The sequence below is a fragment of the Rattus norvegicus genome, chromosome 10 (assembly GCF_021556685.1).
Source record: "Rattus norvegicus strain SHRSP/BbbUtx chromosome 10, alternate assembly SHRSP_T2T, whole genome shotgun sequence".
NCBI classification, from domain to species: Eukaryota; Metazoa; Chordata; class Mammalia; order Rodentia; family Muridae; genus Rattus; species Rattus norvegicus.
Window position 1 is genome coordinate 56,042,310 of NC_141543.1, and position 24,386 is coordinate 56,066,695.

Consider the following 24,386-nt stretch of genomic DNA (forward strand, 5'->3'; position numbering starts at 1 on the left):
GTCTGTCCTTTGAAAACTTCTAGACTTTTCTAGAAGCAGGTCTAGACCGGGTGCTTGCATACCCATCAGTGTCTTGCCTCCTTCTGCTTCTTCTTTGATTAAGTATTTATTTCAAATCTCCCCCTTTACTGAACACTTTAATGTATATTGTGTAGTGCTTTCCATGTTTTCAGTACCTAACATTGTTTTTTAGCAGTCCTCATTTTTATCTTACTTTTTTTTAAACCATACAAGCTAAGTTCTTTAGTGTTTTATTGTTCTGTTGCGTGCAAATTCTAATCTATTAACTTCTTCTGTTATATTCGTGGCTGTGGCTCCATTTACCAATCCCCCTTCTGTTGTTTATATATGGTTCGCTGTCTTTCAAGAGACATTTAGGATACTTCACTAATATTTCCAGTTGACTGGGGGTTATTTCGTTGTGATATTACAGTTCTTTAGTTTTACAGATTTACAGTAAGTGAATCCCTGGATTCTGTAATTTCTTCTTCGTAGACCACTCACCTAGTGAAGCCATTCTAAATATAATTGCATCCATAATATTTTCTCTATATCTCACTCCCGTCTAACAGTGACTGAGAGGGACATGCAACATTCTAAGCCTTGGTTTATTCTGGCAGCCTTCCTACAACTTTATAATGGTCTTTGATTTATTTACCGAATGGTATTTGGTGACACAGATGCTCAGGGCTTTCTTTTCCTTGTGGAATGTAGGTCTTATGTAGAGACGTCTTTGTGTGTTTCTCCTTGAACTCTACTTCCAAGCTGCATGCCATGCCTCTATTTCATTTGGATCTGGGTGATTTATAATCTATTTATGATCGTTCATGCTTAATGTTTGTTTCAAATAAAAGATTATATGTGGTTTTAATAACTTAAAGTGTCCAATAGTGCTAAAGGCTTAGAGCAAAAGAAAAAATAACATTTCTCAAGTTTACTGTTGCCCTTTCAAATTCTAAAAGGCAATTCCTTCAAAGGGTTTCAACTTTAACTATCATTGTGAACTTAACCTACGTTTCTGAATTACATTTTTTTACTACTTATTACTTATTGGCTCACTATTATTCAGCATCCTCCCCCTTCTCCCCTCTGTACACTCTCCCAAAATAATAATATCTCATTTTTTGTGAAATCTATATTCAGTCTTTGTTATATTAAATGGTAAATACTGTTCTGCACTGAATAGATTTTATGCAACTTTAGTTTTTCCAGCCATTAATAATTGCTCCTAATTTTTCTTCATTACCACCAAACATTGAGAGGACAAAACTCAACACCTAGATGACATGAATTTGAAGAGTAAATTTATGGGCCTGCTGACTTGTGCTGCCCTGCTTCTACTCACAGCATGTTGACTTTCGTTAGAGTCCCCAAGAAAGGGAGCCATTGGTTTATTTCTGGAGCCCTTTCTTTTTTTTTTCCCTTTTTTTCTTTATTAACTTGAGTATTTCTTTTTTTTCAGTTTTTTTTATTTATTTAATACTTAATAATAATTCTTTGGTTTCCGGGCAAACATCCCCCTCCCCCCTCCCCTTCCTTATGGGTGTTCTGCTCCCAACCCTCCCCCCATTGCCGCCCTCCCCCCAACAGTCTAGTTCACTGGGGGTTCAGTCTTAGCAGGACCCAGGGCTTCCCCTTCCACTGGTGCTCTTACTAGGATATTCATTGCTACCTATGAGGTCAGAGTCCAGGGTCAGTCCATGTATAGTCTTTAGTTAGTGGCTTAGTCCCTGGAAGCTCTGGTTGCTTGGCATTGTTGTTCATATGGGGTCTCGAGCCCCTTCAAGCTCTTTCTGGAGCCCTTTCTTTAAGTGGCTCTAGAGTAAAAGATTTTCTACTACTTTTGCCAGTGTAATGAGTCCTAAGCATGAATTCTCCCAGCACATTCTCTCCCTCCCTACCCCACAAATGTGTGTTTTCTTGTTATTTTTGACAATCTGGCAAAAAGGAAAAGAAAACACCTGCCTAGGATTTCCACATTTGGAAGCTTGAGGCAAAAAGATTCAAGGCCTCCCTAGAGGATATAGCAATACCACGTGTGTGTGTGTGTGTGTGTGTGTGTGTGTGTGTGTGTGAGAGAGAGAGAGAGAGAGAGAGAGAGAGAGAGAGAGAGACTATATCATGTAATTCATATATTTAAAGTTATATATGCTGTTTTAGGTAGTGTGACCATGGTTGTGGTGAAACACCATGATTAAAAGCAAGTTGGGGAGGAAAGGGTTTATTTATCACACAGTTCCATATAACAGTTCATCACCAAAAGCAGAGAGGGCAGGAACTTAACCAGGAGGCAGGAGCTGATGCAAAAGCTGTGGAAGGGTGCTGCTTACTGCCTTGCTGCCTCTTGCTTGCTCAGCCTGCTGTCTTATTGAACTCCAGACAAGGCCCCACCCACAATGAGCTGAGCTCTCCCCCATCAATCTGACTAAGAAAATGCCTAACAGGCGCAAGCTTACAGCCCTGTCTTATGGAAACATTTTCTTAATTAAGATTTCCTCCTCTCAAATGAGTTTAGTTTGTATTAAGTTGACATTGAACTATCTAGCACACATGCCTCCGTATTGACATATGTAGATATGAGTGTGTACATGTGTGTGTGTGTGTGTGTGTGTGTGTGTGTGTGTGAGAGAGAGAGAGAGAGAGAGAGAGAGAGAGAGAGAGAGAGATGTTTGTACATATGGGAAGTAGAAAGACTGTATACTTAGAGTATGAAAGTGTACAATCACAAACTAAACGTGCATAGGCTTTGCCTTTAGTCAGGAAGGAAGAATGAAATTGCTGCTTTAGTAATTAACACATGAAAAATACCTCAAGTTAGTACCAGAAGTAATTAACACATGAAAAATACCTCAAGTTAGTACCAGAAGTAATGAAGACAGGAATCTAAGGAGTGCTTGAAAGGCTTACTAACCCTCTGGGACTGGATTGCTGAGGTTAAGGCATGGGGGTGGCAATGGAGATCTAGGGATATAGTGATGTCTTTTATTAGAAATTTGGGGATGCAATCTGGTTTAGGAACACAATAGCAAAGTTATTTTTATACCTTTGAATTTCATCTCTCCGTTAAAGGTCTTTATTGAACATCAAATGCTCATAGTCTAGCAAATGACAAATTAAAAAGAGATATTAACAGAACAAGGTTCTATGCTGACATTTAGACTTAAGAGAGGAATCCAGGTAGCTGTGGGCCTGTTCTTATGTTCCAGTATTTGGAGCCTGGGTCGTGGAAATGGAAGGACAAGATGCTTACGGATGTACTAGTTACTGGCTAAAGCAGGTCTTCACAGTAACTAGTTGCACTAGTCTGAGAAGCTATAGAAAACACTGTAGGTAGGGCACCATATAGAATAATGATGGAAATGCATCTCTCCTGGTTCTGGGGCTAGAAAAAGCTAGATTTAAGAGCCAACAGATGGTTTCCTGGTGAGGACTGCCTTCCTTAGACAGCTTTCTTCTCTGACCTCACACGCAGGCAGCTTGAACGTTCTCTTGGTAATTTTTTTTTAAAGCCTGAGGATTCTCTTTGGTAAGGACGCCAGGCCCTTCCTGATCCATCCTTATGACCTCAGTACACCCCAAAGGCCCTACCTCCTAAAACCAGCACCTTGGGGTGGTGAATATTTCAACAGGTAGATTTGCGAGACACATAAACATTCAGACCACAGTACTTTCTAAGGGACCAATGAGAGGGGAAGTTATGGCTAACTTTCAAATATATTTCGAGAAAATGCAAAGTTTCATTTTTGCAAAGCCCAAAGAAAACACGGAGGGCTTGAGCCAGGTGCATCAGGTTGTGGGAGGAAATGACCACAAGGTAGAGGAGCCTGCGGTAGCGAGCATTTGCTAAAGCTGCACGCCTCAGGCGAAGAGACAGCTGAGGGGCAGCGCGAGCTGTATCTTTCACCTTGAGCCTTAGTTTTCCTTATGCACGCCTGACTTTGGCCTTGATGTAATTGGGCAGCGGGTCCGTGCCAAACACAGCAGCCCTTGGATGTCTGGGTGATGATTTATAGAAGAAAACCTCCGGCCCTTCTGAGGTCAGAGTCCTTGCGAATAACAAAACAGTTTGTCCCCGCTGGGGGAGCTCCGAACTTGACATGCTCTGCCTCTGTCAGTGCCTCATCAAAGCTGGGGAGAGAAGAGAAGCCAAGGAAAGAGAAACAGCTGGATTCAGTTACACTTAAGATACATATAGTTTGGAAATAAATTTTCTATCAAAGTGTGTTTTGTTTCTTGCTTATTTCAGCATGTTTGAAAGTGTCTGAATTGTTTGGTTGGTGCCAGAATTCTCCAGGGAGCAAGCCTTTCATTTTGTGCCTGTGTCTCTTAAGGCTTGCTGTGGTTTTTCTGCCCGTGCCCCCAAACAAATAAATCACTAACTTCACATTTGATTTGACAAAGCCCTAAATCCCCATAATAAATTGCAACAAAATTGCCAGTGTCTCCAACAGTAAATGCAGATGACTTTACCTGCAAAGACTGAAAACCTACAGTTTCTCATTGCCTCCCTGCTACTAGCTGGGCATTGACCCTGTTAACCTTTGCCTGAATTATTAAGTTGTCTCCTCGAAACAGTTTCCACTTCAGTCCTTAACCTAAAGTTCAGGACAGAACCCAGAAATTGATTTAAAGGCTTAACCCGGTCAATTTGTTCCCATGTGTGATCCTCTTAGATATATCAGGTAACTAAAGAGACAGCCAACAGCATCTGCCCTCATAGAAAATCCTTTAAAGAACAATTGTTCCCTGCAGTGCAGGAAGCTCGAATGTCTAAATTGGATAGAGGTGAGCTGTGGAGCCAGAGACCCAGGAAGTAGCTTAATGCTGAGCTTCAAGAGTTCAAGGGACTCACTAGCAGAATTCTCTTTCTCTGGGGGAGGTTAGTCTCTTTCCTTTCAGACCTATAATTAACTGGGGAAACACACACAAACACACACACACACACACACCACATAATGAAAGAGATATACACATATACATAACTAAAATTAGTAAGTCTTTAATGCTCTCCTCAAAAGGCCATGGTATATTTAACACATCTCTTAACTTTAAAGCCCAAACTCATTTCCTACTCACTACATGGTAATGTGCTTACATCACTGTCACTGGAAACATTATTGTCTTCAGTTATTCTCTGTGCCATCTGCCTCCATCCCCTAATATATACATATAGTCATATATGTACATAATATACATGTATATGTATATGTGCATACACAACACACCCAAGGAACAGAAGTGAACATGAGAGTGCTTTCTAGCAGCCAGCCAGTTGGTAGCCTTGCTAGTTGATAAGGTATCCTGCTCTTAGACTGGAATCCAAAGTTGTTCCATCAATCTTTGTTTTGGGTAGGAGTGGGGATTGGCTCCAGGACAAGTGATATTTTCTTTTTTCTTCCTACAGGCAAATTTCTCTTACATGAATAGTTACAAGCAGAGTGCTAAATTAACTACAGGCCATCTTGACATTCTTTCCCTTGGCACCCTGTTGGATAAAGCTGGATGTGGCATTGGCTAACCCATCTGAGAATAGCCCAGAGGCAGGCATACCCAATGCTACAACATCATCTTCCCTTCTTAGTCTTGGAAGATCCTCCTTGGTCATGTGTTATATTTCTTAATTATCTCAGCCTTTTAGGAAAACTTGAGAACTAATTGAGAATTTTGATTGATGGTTCTTGACCTCGTCGTTACCAGTTCAAAACACACAAGAAACTTTTGGGTGTGGGGAACGGCCAACTGTCTGGTGAGCTCCTTGAGAAATCCCAGACTCCACTACCTTACCCGTGATATCGTAAGAAAACTTTTAGAACTAAAGCTTTACACAAAAGCCTTGAATGAGGTTTCTAGGGATCAAATTTCGGATATCAACTACTTTTGTAGCAATATGAGCCTTTCGAGTTCTAGACCAGTCCATTTCTGCTGAAGAAATAAACAAATCAATGAGTGAGTGCTTTTCTTTATAATTCAATCTCAGGGGCCAGGGATGCAGAGTGGTATGTAGAGAGCCTCCTTGGTATTCAGGAGGCCTGAGTTAGAACCCCAGCACTACAGTGGAATGGCCTGGGGGCAAGTGCCTATAATCCCAGCATTCTGGAGATAGAGACAGGAGACTACCATGAAGTTCCAGGTCATTCTAATCTACATGAGGAGTTCAAGGCCAGCCTGAGCTAGAGACTTCATCTAAAATTTAAACACCTCAAGCACCCCAGTCTCAGTGCCAGCTGATAACAGTTCCCCTGACCTCAAATTTTGGAGTATATGATAATATACACACAAAAGATCATGTCAGAAGATAGAAATGTGGGAAGGACACAGTATTCAGGATAATCAGTGGTCTTTGCTATGATACAGATGTACAAGCATGCAAGGAAGTTGGGTTTTGTTCGGGTTTAAATATTGTAAGCTGTGAATGAATACATACTTTTTTGAAAACTCATATCCCAGTTTGTTCTTTCACTGATGCATTGATCAAATGCTGCTAGGTATAACAAACTGTTTATTTGCATGAGAGAGTTGTCTACTCTGAACTCTTGGAACATTGCCCCTTCTATAATATACACGCAAGGCACCTAACTGCTGTTTTCTAGAATCAACTGTTAATGTCTTAAAGCCAAAGAGCTGTTATCCTGAATCAGATAAAGGGTGGGGGCCCCAGAGCCTACTTCCGTGTGCACCGTGTGTGTGTGTGTGTGTGTGTGTGTGTGTGTTGGAGTTTATGCAATAATATCAACAGTGCCAAGGAAGGGAAGAGAGCTTGAGAGGGTTGAAGAGCAGGGATAAAAGATGGCATTTATTGGCAAAGATCTTGAAGGAAAAGAGCATGTGAGAAGACAGAAATGTGGGAAGGGCACAATACTCAAAACTAGCGAGGGACTTTGCCCTCACATGGATGCACAAGCATGCAGGAACCTTGGGGTTTGTTAGGGTTTGGATATTGTACAGCAGTCGCCCCTAAACAGAACAGCTGCCATCTTCGTAAGAGCAGCTCTTTCTGCTTGCAAGCATCGTCACGGCTGGGCTTGTTGACTGTTGATGCTCATTCATAGGAGGAAGAACATGACGGCCACTGGACCTGCGCCTGAATATCTAGTACTTCTCACAGTCCTTTGTATACAACTCTACCCCACTTTCACATAGCATTAGGGGCTCGGGGAGAGGCTCGGGGATACAGGGGAGGGGAGAATCCAGAAAGGGGCTCCACCCACCACCATAGCAAAGCTGCCATCCACGTTGGCAGACTTCAGTGCAGTGTTTTAGTGTCACCCAGGCTCCTAGTGATCCCTCAGCCGTACTCTGTTTTCAAGCCTAACAAACTCATTGGTTCCTAGGGTCAACATTGGTGGAATTAAAATTGGGTTCATTGTTTGGTATCTTAGAAGGTTGGGAAGTATAAATTGCCTAGTCGCCTGGTCGCCTTCCAGCCCCACACCCCAGGGAGAAAATTCTCACATGAATGTAAAATGCCTTTACAGGCTCATGGTTTCAGTAGGAACCACCGTAGCTGGCTACTCCACAATGTAGTGGACACTTTGGGAGGTGGACCTTGTTGAAAGCGAGAGGCCACTGAAGGGCAGGTACTTGGAAGCATATTACTCCTGCTCCTTTTGTTATTGCTCTCCTTGCTTCCTACCCAGCATAAACTGCCACGTCTGCTACATCATCTGTGCCATGATGGACCAACATCCCTGAAACCATGAGTCAGGAGGAATCTTCTTCCCTTCAAGTTGTTCTTGAAGGTATTTTGGTCACACAACACAAAATCAGAACTACTATGGAATAGAAAATACATTTTAGTAGCATCCTCCCAGTTTTTCCTTACCCTAGTATGTCATCTTTTGCAATCTCTCCCACAATTAAGAAAGTATGGATTGATAATGATGATGGGGACACAACTGTTAAGACACGAATCCTCTTTTCTTATAAAAACAGCCCAGGTCACAGTCCACAGCACATATCAGTGAGGTAATAAAGTCTGCCATGAACCAGAGACTTAGGTTGTAGAACAGGAGAATGTGTCAGACCTTCAGACCTCTGTTCAGAAGGAGGCAGCAAAGACCGAGAGGGAAAGGAGAGATTTCCAGAAGTTGCATATCTATAGAGCAGTGGTTCTCAAACTTTCTGATGCTGTGACCCTTTAACAGAGTTCCTCATGTTGTGGTGACCCAACCATAAAATTATTTGAGTGCTCCTCCACAACTGTTATTTTGCTGCTTTTATGAATCATAATGTAAATATCTATTTTTTTCTGTTGATCTTAGTTGATTCTTTTCAAAAGGTCATTCAAATTCAACCACCCAAAGGGGTCTCTACCTACAGGACAAGAACCATTGTAATATATAATAGGATCAAGCATACACCAGAGATAGAGAGAGAGAGAGAGAGAGAGAGAGAGAGAGAGAGAGAGAACACCATCACCAGAGAATACAGAAAACAGGACTTGGAAATCATCATAGTGAATAATCTTATTTGGAATGGAAGAAATGATCCTAGCCCCTATACAATTTTGCTTGGGATTGGGGGAAAATAGACATGGTTGGAAATCACAATGATCTATACAACAGGAAGGAAGAGAAAGCTGACAGAAGGATGTGCAATTTAAGAATGAGATGCTACTGCCAAGGAAGGCATCAAAAGGCTGCAAGTTAGTGTCCTGCTTCTTCCTGCTGTACAAGACAGTAATCCAAAACTCGGTGCCTAAAATCATCAGGCTGTTTATTGCTGCCCAGTTCTTCAATCGCAGCAAGGCTCAATGTGGACAGTTTGTTACGGATAGAATTGTGTCTCTACCCTCCCACCCACCCCCCAAAGGGAAATGTTGAAATCCTAACTCTCGGGATTGGTAAGTGTGACTTTATTTGGAAATAAGGTCTTTGTAGATGTAATAATGTTCTGATGAAGTCATTATGGTGGGCCCTGGTCCAATGACCAGCATCCTTGTAGGAAGAAGTTTGGGCCACAGCTAGAGGGAAAAGAGCCGTGTAAAAAATGGAGACAAAGATTGGAGCTTGCTCCCCGAAGCCAAGGGAGTAGATGGGGCTGTGAGGAATTGGAAGCTACAAGGTCATTGTCCTGCTAGAGCCTTCGAAGGGATGCTGGCACTGACCCATAAGACCTCGGTTTCAGACATCCGGCCTCTATATTAGAGAATAAATGTGAGTCTCCTATTTTGTATCTGTTTGTTTTGACACACCAGCAATCCAGCACACATTTTATCGGGTTCCATGTGGCATCCCCAGAGGAGGCTTGAGTGAGGCAATAGGATCCACTTTTAAGATGACCCCACTCCCGTGGCTGGAGTTTAGTGCTAGCTGACAGCTGTGACTACCCAGCTCTGCTGGCTGAGGGCCACCGTCTTTGTCCACACGAACTCTGCGTGGCTGGCGTTGGCTTCTCCTTGCATAATGATCCGAAGGTAGCAGAACTTCTTCGATGGTAATGGCCTTCTCAGACACAAAATAAAAGATGCCAGGATTTCTGTAGACACAGATAAGGACTAGATCTGCATCATTTCTTCCTAGTCAAAGCAGGTCACAGTGCAATACAGATTCAGTGGGATGAAGTACCCTGGGACTAGAATTCCAAACCTAAAACGGGTGTGCACCAAAAACAGAAAATTGGTTAATAAGTAACCGACAGATAGGAGGAGTGGCCGTATGAACAGCTAAACAGTAATAATCATTAATCCATATATCTGTATGGAAGTGTAGTAATTTACAAGGGCTGTGCTGTGAATCTAGCCACTATCAGTCCCATGTTCTACCCCCTCCCCCACAAGTAGCCAATGCATAAACAAACTGTTTGTAAATATTTTTCACTGACTTGACTCATCTTTGAACGTTCCTAAGACCATTTGTATATGCTACGCTGATGTGAACTCTTGTCCGGTACTTTCCCAGGATAAACAGCAAAGTGAGTTAGGCATGGCTCATTGTACCACCATGAAAATTCTTTGCAAATAGTAGTAGCTAAACTTTTTCATTGTATGGTTTGGGTCCCAGCAAGAAGGAAAAGCAACCAAATGCAGCTCAGAAAAGGAATGAGCCTCCCAAATGAAGAATTTCCCAGATGAAATTTTAAGTCAGTTTTAATGATAGAGTCTATAGGATGTGAATCCACAAGACAACATGGAGATTACTGTCTCAGGCTACAAATGGTCCATAGACCCTCGGACTGCATGCTACAGCGTGTATACCCATGTTAAATAGTATAAGCTCTTAGGGGGCAGGATATGATCCCTCCAACAGAGATCTAATATTCTTTTAACAGCTTCCTTGCTGTTTTCTTTTACTTCCTGGCCCAAGTCTCAATGTGGCTTCTGAATTCCTTTTCAGTTTCAAATAAGAACCATTCTCTTTCTGAAATCTCCAAGATAATTAAAATATTTTAAATGGGTTTTACTCAATTAAATTCGAGAAATATCCACCACTAACTACCAGGTGTCAGGCACGGGTGGATCCTCCTTGGCCAAACTAAACACAGAAACCCTGTCTGTGGTGACATCTAGAATCCTCAGAGAAGGCCCATAAAAGTTTACTTTGTATGTGGTGACCACCTTCTCCCACCAGCTCATAAAAAACCCATTTAACATATAATGTGTTCTTGCCCCACTAGACTGACTTACAAATAAATCTTTGGCAGAGGTTAGGGTTTGCCTGTGCTGAGAATGGGCCAGGCCAAACGTTTTCAAGTGCCTTCCCCATCTCCGTCCAGCTTAGCAAGCCTGCAGAAGCGCCCAGAAATGCCTGTCTCTTTGGACGCTGACAACCTGGAGCAATGTGTTCCCAAAGCTCAGTACAAATGTGAAAGATGACTTTTCAGAGACTCGTGGACAAACATTTTCTATTTTGATAGATGTGTACTTATTTTAATGTGTACCTAAGAATTATGACTTGTAATTTAATTCAGTTTTATCTTTGATATTATTACTTAGAGTTGGGTTAAGGAGGTTCTTCCGTGTCTACAAAGAGTCTTTTTAAGGCAAAGCAAAGTCTAAGTAAGAATATAAATGGTACACACATGCAGTCATGAAGGACGCCTGTAGACAAGGGAAGCTTGGGAATCACTGAGGTAGTGATGCTGTCAAAATGGCCAGCACAAGGCAAGCACCTTGAGATCAAATGTCCACTATGGTGAGAATGGAACCAACTAGCCAAAACATCAAACGTTTTTAGCTGGATCGTGATGACGCCGCCTTTAATCTGAGCATTTAATCAGAGCAGATCTCTGAGGTCAAGACCACCTTGGTTTACAGAGTGAGTTCCAGGACAAGTGATGGCTACACAGAGAAACTCTATCTTGAAAAAAGAAAAGAAAGGAACAAAAGACAAAGAAAAAAATCAAAGGATGAAAATATCTGTATTTGTGATGATCGTTGAAGTCAGATGTTTTTAATGTCTTCATTTCAAATATTCGTCTGTTTCCAGATATGGTAAACTATTTTACAAGCTTAGGCATTTCAGCAACCAAACCATCATGATATTGTCTCTGAGACAGACATACCAACCAGCATGTACACCCTTCAGGAGACCATTCGCCCTGAGTTTTGGAAGTGCAGATACAGTCGCGTGAGAATACAAAATGTTTCCTCAGAGATCTAGAATCCACAGGTATCAGCTGTGCATGTGACTGAGGTTTCCACTCCCACGCTGGGAGTTTTCTCTGAGAAGATGGGACAATGCTTTCCCTTAAAATTAAAATAGTATTTTCCTTTGTCCTGTTACAAAAGCAATTTATGGTCAGCATATAAAACTTAGACAACCAGTAAGAACGAAAAGAAAAGGATAGTTAAGCCACCATGACTCCAACACTCATTAACCACATAAAAGATGTTGGGTGACTCCTTCTAAAGGTCTCTTCATATTCATCTATTTCAAATAGGTATATTCATATTGATCATTTTAATGTGGTCTCAGGAAGCTTTGTACACTGTTATTGACATTTTCACTCCATAAAATCCATGTCTTTAAGTATGTGCATATAAAAGATTGACAGAACTATTAACAACAACTTGTTGGCAAAATCATTACGTCTCTATTTATTCCTTCTTGATTGATTCCTGGTCATAAGTTTCTTCCGAGTTGTAGGTGGGAAACTGGAGACGAAAATGGGCTGAACATACAAAGGTTGTCGGTGCATAGTCAAAAGCATATCTGCTAGCTGTTTGTACCACAAGGTGCCTGTCTGTCTGCTGCAGAACAGCGTGCTTTAGTGGCATCGGTAGCGGCTCCTGCCATGCATGCTCCACACTCCTCAGGAGGAGCATGTCCTCGGAGGTAAAGTCCTTAGAACCTCATTGTTTCAGAGGATAATTCTGTCTGCTTCTTTCCAGTGCGAGGGTTTGGGTCTCGGGGCCTTGTGCTCACTCAGCACAGTGGTTGATCTTTACTGTTTACGTGATCGGATTTAGGATCACCTAGGCCACAGGGCTCTAGCGTCCGTCCCGGAAGTTTACCTGAGGAGGGCAGGGATGGACGGTGAACTGAGTAAGAGAGGAAGCAAAGAGCTAAGCACTAAGGTTCCTCTCACTCATGTTCCTACCACTGTCTTCTGTGCACTAACGTGCTGCATCTCTCCTTAAACTGTGAACCAAAGCAAACCCTTCCCTCCTCCTTAAAGTTGCCTTTTGTAAGTCATTTCGTCACAGCATTGAGAAAGGCAACTGAAATGGCGGCCAAGGGCTCTATCACTGAGCCAAACACCAGGCCCTAAGCAGCTCTTCAGTGGCCTTTTCCTTACCTTGGGTCACTCTTTCCACCTGGGGTTCTGCATCTTTGGGATCACTTGCTAGATAAAGTGGCCATTCCAAGTCCTGCTTTCAGGATCAATTTAGGGAATCCCAAACTAAAATAAATCCTTCCTTGGCATTCCTGAGCCCACACTAGCTGTTTTGCCAACTTCCCACTGATCATACGACATGTATTCGTTGTTACTCCGTTGTATGAGAGGAGTGTGCAATTCTATTGCCTGTGTTTGTCACACTCTTGTATCACATAATCCATTACATTAAGGTGCTCACAAGGATGGAGGTTTTGTTTTTGTATCCAGCACAGCACCCAGAAGAATTCCCAACACTGAGTAAGTGCTAGCAGACATTTACAGAATGCTAAACAGCCGCCTTCACTTAGGACCAACGCGGTAAGTTTCAATATTATATTTGATGATTCAGTTAAAACATCAACATTTCAAGCCTTTCACTGATTAGCTGGGTAACCTGGAGGGAACTAACTGCTCGCAGACCCCGTTTCCTCCATGTTAAATGGGGCGACGATGTTCACTCTGCGGCCAATGACTTAATCTGAAGAAAGCATCTAGGAGAGCTCTGGCTGGATAGTTCCAGGCCCTTCTTTTCTCTGAGCCTGCTTCCTGGAATCAGCATATCCTGATGGAAAGCAGCTAAACCCTTGTCAGCATCTTGTCCCTCTGATTCTCAGCTCAGGGAAGACTCCTACAGAGCATGTCCTTACGCCTAGGGGGAGGCCAGGAAGCCAGGCTTCTTTCAGTCCTCCAGCGAGATGCCAATTAGAAGGACACAGCCAGAAGGAAGAGCTACTGGAGAAAACCACACACTTGTTCCAAAACAAAGATCACTCCGCATGTCATAAAAGCTCAGAAATGCCTTCCAGATGTTGTATACTGGGCCTGCACAGATGTTTCCGATGTCAAACCATAAATGTTGGAAACATAAAACACTTGTGCCCCACAGATGTAGAGATTTAACTATACAGTGAATGTGATAAATCTTTAGGTAATAAAAGGAGACCACAAACTGGCCGCATTACATTTTTTTTTTAAATCTGTTTCTCTTCTCCTAACATTGGCGTCCTACTGGGGTATTCCTAGATTCCTTGTTTGCATTTTGGTTTTGAGATTTGACTGGACCATTCACAGAGGGAATAGTTGGGCATACAGGAACATACGTATTCACAGCCAGGCTCACTAAATCCCCCTGGAGGGACGGCTGCACAGTCTTTGACAGCTAGGGAGCAAGACGAAGACTGATGGTAAGCTTGTCTCTCCAGGCCAGGTCCCTTAGTGGAAGTGCCGAGTTATTCACAGTGATCTCCTAACTGAATACGCTGGGGCACTGAACACATCCGGCAGGCACTCAGCACTGCCGCTCACCACTCCATGACACAGCAAGCCATAATCTGGCATCTGCAAAATCAGACCTCTCATCATCTCCAGTTCAGTGAATGTGCGTGTGTTCATGTGTGTGCACCTCTGCACATACACATGTACACACAAATATGGTGAAAAATGTATCTGCCACAACACAACCTGACAGACAGGATACCTCAGGAAAATTATTATCAGAACACTGCATTTATTCTTTTTCTTAAGTGACTTTTCTATTGCTCTGTACGGACATCATCACCAAGGCAACTATTAAAGAGAATTGATAGTGAGCTCACAGTGTTAGAGGATTAGTCATTAACTGTTATGGCAGGGAGCATGGCAGCAGCTAGGTAGGCATGGTATGGAGGTGTTAGTTAAGGGCTTACACATTTAGATAGCAACCACAAAGCAATGAGATGGAAAGACAGACAGACAGAAAGAGACACAGAGACAGAGACAGAGACAGAGAGAGGCAGAGAGACAAAGACACACACTAAGAGAGAGAGAGTCAAGGAGAGAGAGAGACAGAGAGATAGAGACAAAGAGAGGCAGAGAGAGAGATCACTAGCTCTCTAACACACTGAGAGAAAGACAGAGACAGAGGGAGACAGAGAGACAGAGAGAGACAGAGAGAGATGGAGACAGAAAGACAGAGATAAACAGATGCAGAGAGACAGAGACGGAAAGAGACAGAGACAGAGAGAGAGAGATCACTAGCTGGGAATGAGAATGACGAATGACATTAGTTTTTGAAACCCAAACCACAAAGCTCTCCCCCAGTGGCACACTCCTCCAACAAGGCCACATCTCCTAATCTTCCCGAACAGTTGCACAGAGGACCAATCATTTGCATCTCTGAGCCCATGAGAGCCATTCTCATCAATCCACCACATTTTTGTATGTTGTAATTCAAAATGTTAATACTATATCAGTATCTTAAAGTGATACTTTAACTTATCAGTAGCCTAATTATATATACTATTTATAGCATACTACTATATTAACTGATTAAGATACTATATCAGTATCTTAAAGTGACATCCAAATTTATAAGGTTTTGTCAGCCCTCAGTAAATAAAGTCAGAGTCCCAAAGAGGTGTTCAGGGGAACAGGACACACCCCAAGTCTAATCACAAGCTGGTGCCTCTCATAACATTAGTAAAGTAGCAATAATAAATGAAAACATATTATCTTTTCCATAGAAGTTTAAAGTTGTGTGTTGAATTTTCTCAGTGACTATGGTTTATGCCTACAGTCCACTGTGTTACTTTGTCATTTTTCATTACTTAGGTTATTTCATTCTCAGGATTCTGAATTTATCTTAGCATCTTTATTTGTGGAGAAGAAACCTTTTGATAGGAACGTATGTGACCATAACTGCGTAAGTTTGGTGACATATGTTTAAAGCGTATTTTGTGTTTGTTCTCTGATTCACCAATTCTGAAGGAAGATGACGTCTACAGGCAGATTTATCACTATTAAGTCATATTTATAAGACCATGGCCTCGGGGTGTATATTATTAAGCGAGGTCACACATCTATAAAAGGATAAACTGCATGTTCTTACTTATATGTGGATCTAGATAACAACACATGTATGTGTGTGAACAAGTGCACATAAGGGTACAGTGTTAACCTGTAGAAAAGAGAACAAGAGGGCTAAATGCTAAAGGTTGGGGAACAAGTGAACAAAAGCGATGGATAAACGTTATAAAAAATGATTTGAAGCTAATTGTCTGTGTAGCTTTAATTCTTCGTGGAGTTTTGGTTTGGGTAGGGGGTAGGTACAGGAATATATTCAATACTGAACGTGCAAAATACAATGCGAAGCTTCGCAGTTTCCATTTTGAATGTCAATTATAACCGTGTATAAATTTGTTAAGTTATAGACTTTGAATCTACTTAGCTTTGGGTGTGTGACATTTTTACTTATTTACCAGTGGTTTTATATTTATTTTTTAAAATATCAGCATGGTTTGGAAACATAAGACTTGTCTCTACCATAAATTTTATTGTTTTGTTTTTATTATTTTAATTTTGGCTTTTAATTTCTTTATTTTTTGCTTTGTGTGTGTGTGTGTGTGTGTGCTCACGCATGTGTGCGTGCATGTACTTGTACGACTTTACATGTATCATATTTGTGTAATACTGGCAGTAACCAAGAAAGGGCACTGGACCTGGAACTACTGCCATGTGGGTTCTGGGAACTGAACCCAAGTCCTCTGTACGATTAGCCATCTCTCATCTGAGCCATTTCTGCAGCCTCTGATATATATATATATATTTTTAATCCGCTCCAAACATCAAGAATAGAAAATGCATCTTCTTGGTGAATTTTTTGAAGCACTAGGGGGAAGACACCACTTGTTCTATATTTTATAGGTCATGAGGAGAAGTTTGGGTAAATAGAAAGGATACATGCACGATTGTCAGGGAAAGACATGCACACAAAATAACTGTTAGATCTGATGCAGGTTTGCTAATCGCATTGGTAAACACCATACTGAGGTGTCTTTCTAAAATTTATTGTTCCACAAACTGTGATTTAAAACATAAAATATTTTACAAAGAAAGAATGGCACATTAGATAATAAAGGCTGTTAATAATTTGCTTCAGTTGGCTATAAAGCTCCAAAGGGGCGACAGGGTGGAGAGAAGTCTTACAAGATGGGTGGGTCCTGGACACATAGGATGACAGAGTTACAGGGAGGATGCCAGGGGCAGGAGGACTTACATGAGGTCGAGAGCATGGGCAAGGGGGAGGGGTTTGGGGAACTAACCACAAGGAAAGATGTCTGATAAAGCCATGCAGAAAACTATTCTTTTGTAGGCTAATTAAAAATATATAAATAAAAAACGAATCTTGATGAGAGGTACTCTGTATGGATGGATAATGCTGCTCCCAGCTAGGATAAGTTATTAAATGAAATTCCACTTGCCAGGCATGAGAGACCTCCATACGAATTGTTGGTCAAGGAGGAGCTAAACTTCCCTCTCCCCACCAAACCACATAGACAATTGCCATTGTCCCCTGTTGACCATAAAAATGAAATAGTAAAAGGGACCGGAGAGGGAAAATGGTTAAAAACACATGCTATGCCTGCAGAGGACCTGCATTCAGGTCTCACCAGCCAAGTTAGGCAGCTCACAAACACCTGAAACTTGGATTGCAGGAGACCCAGTGGCCTCTTCTGGCTGCTCTAGGCATCTGCACACAGGTGACATACATTCAAACAGATGCATACACATGAATAAAAATAATATATATTATATATACATATATACGTACATATATTTGAAACCCAGTTGCTGAAGACATTGATTCTGGTTGCAGGGCAGAGAAATCCAGCTCAAACCGAGCTGGAAGCCTCCTCCCCATGGACTGGTTTTCATAGTCCTGGAATGTGTTAATCTGATGCTGAAGAAGAAGAGTCCTCAAAATGTAGCTCAGCTGTGAACCCTGGGAGCCGCAGTACCAAGCGCTGAGAACAAAGCATCTACTGGTCAAGCAGTGGCATAGTTGTTATAGAAATAACAAACCACTTTCTAGTTAGATTGGAACCCTGCTTCACAGGAGACTTCGTGCTTACTACTGTACACCTGGTCAAAAGTTCAAGGATAGGGAGGTCATAGGCCCTAAGAAGGAACCCACTCCTGTTAATATGCTAAAAGTTCATGGGATAAAACTATCTTCCCAATATCTATGTTTATACCATAGATTAACACTGTTCTCAGCCTTGGTCAGAGAAGCTTCTGTTTGCTGTAGACAACAGTTTATAGAGAGAGATTCCTAACTTATTAAAATGTTGAGATGACAAGTGAATGATCTTCCACTAGCAAAACATCTTTATCACACCCCCTCCCTTAAGGTTCAGGAAAGATTGCAGAACTGGAGGGCAGAAAGAATGTAAAAAGTGAACAATGGGAAGGAAGTGCTATGAAATGCTATCCCTGGGAATAACATAGCCGTCGTCATAAACTTAGAGCATTATTACCTACATAAGACCTAGATAAGATTCTATCACGAGGACCAGTCACCAGCAGAGGAGCAATTGGTAGTTAATGGTTGCAGGGAGAGTCATTTTTCTTCAGTTGATGTAGTTTCTGGAAAATTGCCCATGCTTCATAAGAAGAAAAGGAGGAGGGAGGAGGAAGAGGGAAGAAGGGGGAGGAAGAAGAAGAAAGGGAAGGAGAAAATCATGTGTGTGCAAGCAATTATAATTAAATTCAGTCATGCACATAACAAGACAGGAAAACAGGAGAAGGATATGTTGGAAAGTGATCCAGTAGGATTAGGAGGAGGATGGGAAGAGGTCATAGGTAGGAAAAATTATCAGAATACATTGGACACATTTATGAAATCATCAAAGAATCTTAAAAAATAGAAAATGTGCCTTGGTTTACACAGCTGAGATATGAAGTGACAAAGACAAAGACATAGATAAGTCTCTCAGGAAATTACCATATGCTAATGCTTCATTAGAATATCTCAGATTAGATTGTTACTGTCTCACATCTAACAACAGAGAGCTGAGAAAGCAAGCTGGTTCCCTGTGAACTGTAACCAGGGTCATTTCCTTCTCTTGCTCATGCTGACAACACCACCAACCACAGGATTCTGCATACATCACCATCACTTAGCATAAAGGCTTAGGGGAGACATAAAATGCTGCTATTTGCTTGCCTCTCTTTGGTGGTGAGGCGTTTAGTTGAGTTTCTAGTTTGGTTGGTGGTTTTTGAAGTTTGATTTGTGTTTGTTTGTTCTTTTGTTTGTTTCTATTTAGGATCTCACTATACAACTCCCCTAGCCTTGAACTTGAGACTATTCTGCCCAACTTTGTTGTGTTGGGATGACAAATATGTACCGCCACACTGGGCCTTAAATGTCTCCCTGTTGCCATTGCTGTCTCATAGAGAAGCAATCCAAGTCACAAAGAGCAAAGTCACAAGCCACAATGTGCTTGTACAAGGGGGATGCTCCAGAGCTCATGATGTCTGTTAAGTCTGCAAAGGAGATGACACTCGTGTGTCCTTGCAACGGGAACACATTCTGACGGTGGTGTCATGGAGTGATTTAAGCATTGCTTAGACACTGTAGAGTGCTTCCACAGGATAAGATGGCTGCAAAATCACTAGGGGAATGTAATCTTCAGGGGACCACCAGGCTACATGCCAACCATCCTTGACTGAAACATCCCTATACTACTGAGTACAGAATGTCATAATAAAATCCATTATTGTGTAGAATTATCACAAGCTAATAAAAAAAAACTTTTAAAAATATACAAAATCTGGCTGCTTCAAATGGAAAAATATTAAGGCCCTCCCTTGAGCCTTATCTGGAAATGATAAAATTCCTGACTCTATAGTCATCATTCCTTGTATGATTTGAGCATGGCCAAGAAAGACCAGTCAAACTGAGTAAGAATAAATCCCAGAGAGATGCAAGCATTTGAAGGGAGTGTCAAGCATGGAGAGCCTACCCCACCATGTTACCTCTGGCTCTAAATCCTCGTTTGAAAGAAATGAAGGTGAAAAGCTATCCACCACCTTACAATGCTAGCGATAGAGCAACAAAATAACCTCAAGGAAGGTGAAGAGTGGGAGTGGTTAAGATGAAAACAGAGGATGAGGACCCATAGAAAAGGTGTTATATGGCCTGTAAGCCATTACATGTGAAAGTCAAGACAAAAGGGAAGGTCTAGAGAAAACCTGCTAGTAACCAGCCTTAGGATGTACTCAGCATCTAGAGCAGTGGTTCTCAACCTTCTTAACACTGTGCTCCTTTAATATAATTCCTCATGTTGGTACTTCATCACTGTAATTTTGCCACTGTTATGGATTGTAATGCAGATATCCAATATGCAGATAGTGTTCGGTGACTCCTGTGAAATGGTCCTTCGGACCCCAAAGGAAATGAGACCCATAGGTTTAGAACTGCTAATCTAAAGCATTGCAGGTCTTCTGCACATAAAAATCTCTCATCTTGTAGCAAAGATGAGACTCCAGGCCCTAGATGAGGTCAGTACTTAAGGTTTTCAAATATAAGGAAGTGAAATTGAACGAACTTCACAAGTCCCTCCAGGAAATGGAGACTTACTTATTCTGTAAGCCCACCATAGTACTGCAAATGAAAATGATGCTAGAAAGACTCTAGAGTGAGACCTTTTAGGAACACAGACACAGAGGTGGCACCAGTCACTGGCCCCACTGTGTTTTTCTGTCCCTTTAGCTTTTCTTCCTCCTGTACCATTCCCCTGAAGTTACAGTGGGTTCCAGGAGCTATGGTTCTGCTCAATAAAGATCTCTGTGTCAAGCAACTGAAACTACTCTGAAACAATGACAAGCCTCCAAGGACAGACCTCTGATTGGATGGAGGCAACCACCTGGCCTCTGAAGCCTGAGTGGTCACCTCATGAGAGTCAGACTGTTCCCAGACAACAGTAACATCTGGGAAGCACCTACAAAGCCAGGATGGAGACAATGGTCAACCAGACTCACAATGATGACGGACCCCCAACTCTTCCTCTGTTTAGACCTATAGTCCATATCAGTCCCAGCTAATATCAAAGACAGATAGACAGACTTGGAGATCATAGACCCCTTTTGGGGTTCCTCTTCCCAGTGTGTCACATTGGCTCAATCTCCATTCTCTGCATTATAATTACTGTCTCTTTAATGTCTCAGTGAGACAATGGCTCAGCCTTGTTTATAGAAACTCCTCAAGCTGGAGTTTTTCCTCCTAAAACTCCTATAAACAGACACGGTAGCTTAGATAAAACATCAGGGAAAAATAAGTAAACGGAGATTTAAAAAAAGGAATAATACCCAACCAAGTAGAGACCATTTCAGAAATACAAAGTTGGCTTAACATCAGAAAATAATTCATGTAAATAACATCATTAGCATTATAAAATTACATGATTAACTCAACTGATGTAGAATTTTTCACATATAAAACTCAACTTCCCTTCATGGTTTTAAAAAAAGAGAACACTTGTCAAACCTGACATAGAGGAGTTTTCTTAGTCCAACAAAGGCTGTCCATCAAATCCTTCAGCAAGTGTCATGCTCTGTGGCAAGACACTGAAAACTGATATTCAGAACACAAATGAGACAAATGTGTTGTAAATGCCCTGCTGACCAGCTCTTTCAATAATAAGAAAGAGGCCAAACATTAAGAAAAAGAAATTGTGGGGTTGGGGATTTAGCTCAGTGGTAGAGCGCTTGCCTAGAAAGCGCAAGGCCCTGGGTTCAGTCCTCAGCTCCAAAAAAAAAAAAAAAGAAAGAAAAAGAAATTGCTCATGATGTTGTATTTGAAAAGCTAGAAGAATGTTGTATTTGAAAAGCTAGAAGAATCTACAGGCTTTTTTTTTACAGATAGTAACTAAAAATGCTTCAAAGTTGATACACACAAGGCTATTATATTAAAATTGAATGTATTTCCTTACACTGGTACCAATTAGAACATAAGCTTTAAATAAATGTTTACAATAGCATATGAAAATCCTAATAATCAAATACTGATTTGATTGTTGAACTTGTTTAACTACTGATAAATTTGTAAAACCTTTGAAACACTATAAAACATTGAAACCAAAGTAACTTTAAAAAAAAAAAAAGGGCATACCACACTAGCAAATTAGAAGACTCACAAGTATAAAGATTCAGTTCTTATTAAAGACTTACTGTCATCTCAGTAAAACTCCAGCAAGGTTTTGTGAAAATTACTAACCATATTCTAGAATTCACAAGAATAAATAAAAGGCCACATCCGGTCAATGTGGTCAGGAAGAGTGACAGTGGAGGACGGTCACTACTGTTATGGGACAATGGTCAAAGGTCAAAGGGAGGGCACATAGAGAACTGTGTGCTGCAGAAACACCTTCTATGTGGCAAGAATAGCCTTGAAGAGAAGTGGGAAATAAAAGGCTATTCTACCAGTGAGGCTGAGTAAACTGGGTACGACAAAGGGAAGAAACTCAGGCAGAAATACATTCTGAGATCACAGATTTCATCATGGGAACATAAGAGGGACACCCACAGTGCTGCATGGTGGAGGCCCATGTGACTACTTGGAGCTTCCATGTGGCTACATGGCAGGATCAAGAGACTCAGTACTGGATTACGAACTTCTGTCAGTGTAACATTTGCATGCTTCATGAAAAGTGGGTTGGTGCATCCCTTAAATTGAACCCAAATTAAATCACAGATTTTGTTATATTTTGATCTTGACCCTAAGATTTAATTAAAACATAATATATTTAAATACATAATGGCAATATGTCCACTTAGTTTTAGTATTAAATACTGAAATACAAAATTGCATGTGCTGTACTTTTGTAAGATCTCCAATTCAATAGGGTTATTTATACCAACATTGCCCCTATAACATTATAATGGGTACAATGTCACAATCTATGGGGATAATTTTCTCAGTTTGCTTATACATAGGACTACAATTGCATGTATATTCCCTAGTTGACTAAAACATAGCATGGCTTGTGGTTTGCTTTCAGTGAAAAGAATATAGCAAAGGTGGCAGGACCCTTGCTATTGCATACACATTATTATGTAAACATGGTCCCCATCATCTTTTTTTCCTTTGAAAAGAATTATTACATTTACTTATTTGCACACATATGTGTTCCTGCATGGTGTATTCAGAGTACAAAGGACAGTTTCTTTTCAGTATGTGGGGTCCAGGTTGCAGAGTCTGAACTCAGGGATCAGCTTTAGCAGTATGGGCCCCCAACTGCTATTTCATCAGACTTTTACTTTTGTACCCCTGGAATAACCTGGGACTTATGACAAACCTTCTTCATCAGTCTTACATGTACAGGGTGAACCACGATGCCTGGTTAGTCATCTATATCCCCCCTCCTCTCTCTCTCTCTCTCTGTCTCTGTCTCTGTCTCTGTCTCTCTCTCTCTCTCTCTCTCTCTCTCAGACACACACACACACACATACACACATACACACACACCCCTATGTCTATCATCTACTATCTACTTATCTATCTCTCATCTATCTATTATCTCTATCATCTATAATCTATCATCTATCTATCTGTCTGTCTGTCTACTATCTATCTATCTATCTATCTATCTATCTACTTATCTATCATCACCATCTATCTCTCTGTGCCCCCCCTCTCCCTTCTCCATCTTTAAGAAGGCAGGGGAATTGTTTAAAATCTCACATAACAAGAAACTGGTGTTATCCTTACAGAACCTGCAAAGAGTTGGAGGCCATTTTGACTTCCTAGTGAAACACTAGGAATGCATGTTCTTTTAGGCCACTAAATCTGTAGTGATATTGTCACATAACAGTTGATAATTAAAATGAGGTATGTGCCAAAGAGACACACACAGAGAGCACAGTGCTAGCTGACCATGAGGAGGCACAGTATATTCTTTTTGTTTTAAAAAGATAAATGTGGAGTACAAACAACAAACTGTCAAGAAAGGAAAGCATGAGAAAGTTTGTTGAGAACAACTGTCACATTGCCTTCATCTGCTTTACGGCTTACTAAAAATTTATAAGATAAAACTCAGATGTACACAGCCTGCCCAGATCATCTTTTGATTTTATTCTTTGTCATATTAATCCTGTCAGTCATACTTAAACAAACCTTTGGGGCTTTGTCTTTCTTTATTGTTTTTTCATTAGCATACAAAATAATGGGTTTCATCATGACATTTTATACAAATATAGCATTGCATCTTGCTCTGGTTCTTACTGCCCCAGCCTTTGCCCTCCTACACTATCTCCCTCTACCCAATCTACTCTCTCCCTCTCCCTCTCCCTCTCCCTCTCCCTCTCCCTCTCCCTCTCCCTCTCCCTCTCCCTCTCCTCCTCCCTCTCCCCTCCCCTCCCCCTCTCTCCCTGTCTTGTATGTGTTTGTGAGTGTGTGTGTGTGTGTGTGTGTGTGCATGTGTATGTGTGTGTGTAGCATAGAGACCTTGCATGTGAAAAAATGTGGTCTTTTGTCTTTCTCTCTTCTTGTCTTCCCACTTAATAACCTGCTCACAGTTTCATTAAGTACAGATACTCTGTACAAAGAAAAAAGTAATACTTGTTTCATTTCACTAAATGTGACGATTTCCAGTTGCAGCCACTGTCCCGTAAATGACATAATCTCACTCTTTTTTATGGCTGAGTAAAACTGCACTGGGCATTTTCTTTACCTGTTGATCTGATTATGGACAGGCAGGCTCTGTGTCTTGATTATTTTAAATAACACGGCAATAGATGTGGGTGTTTGA

General features: G+C 41.2%; 1 long non-coding RNA gene across 5 annotated transcripts in view; it reads right to left on the reverse strand.

The window, feature by feature from the left end:
• Positions 1 to 3,034: 3,034 nt before the first annotated feature.
• Positions 3,035 to 24,386, reverse strand: part of LOC102554159 (uncharacterized) — a 67,041-nt gene continuing 45,689 nt past the window's right edge. For 4 of the 5 annotated variants that reach the window (XR_015631727.1, XR_015631725.1, XR_015631728.1 and 1 more), the window contains one exon: positions 4,983 to 9,587. This is a non-coding gene — a long non-coding RNA (uncharacterized LOC102554159). Of the gene's footprint in view, positions 4,129 to 4,982; positions 9,588 to 24,386 lie in introns of those variants that run through there. The other variant, XR_015631726.1, reaches the window with a different exon arrangement.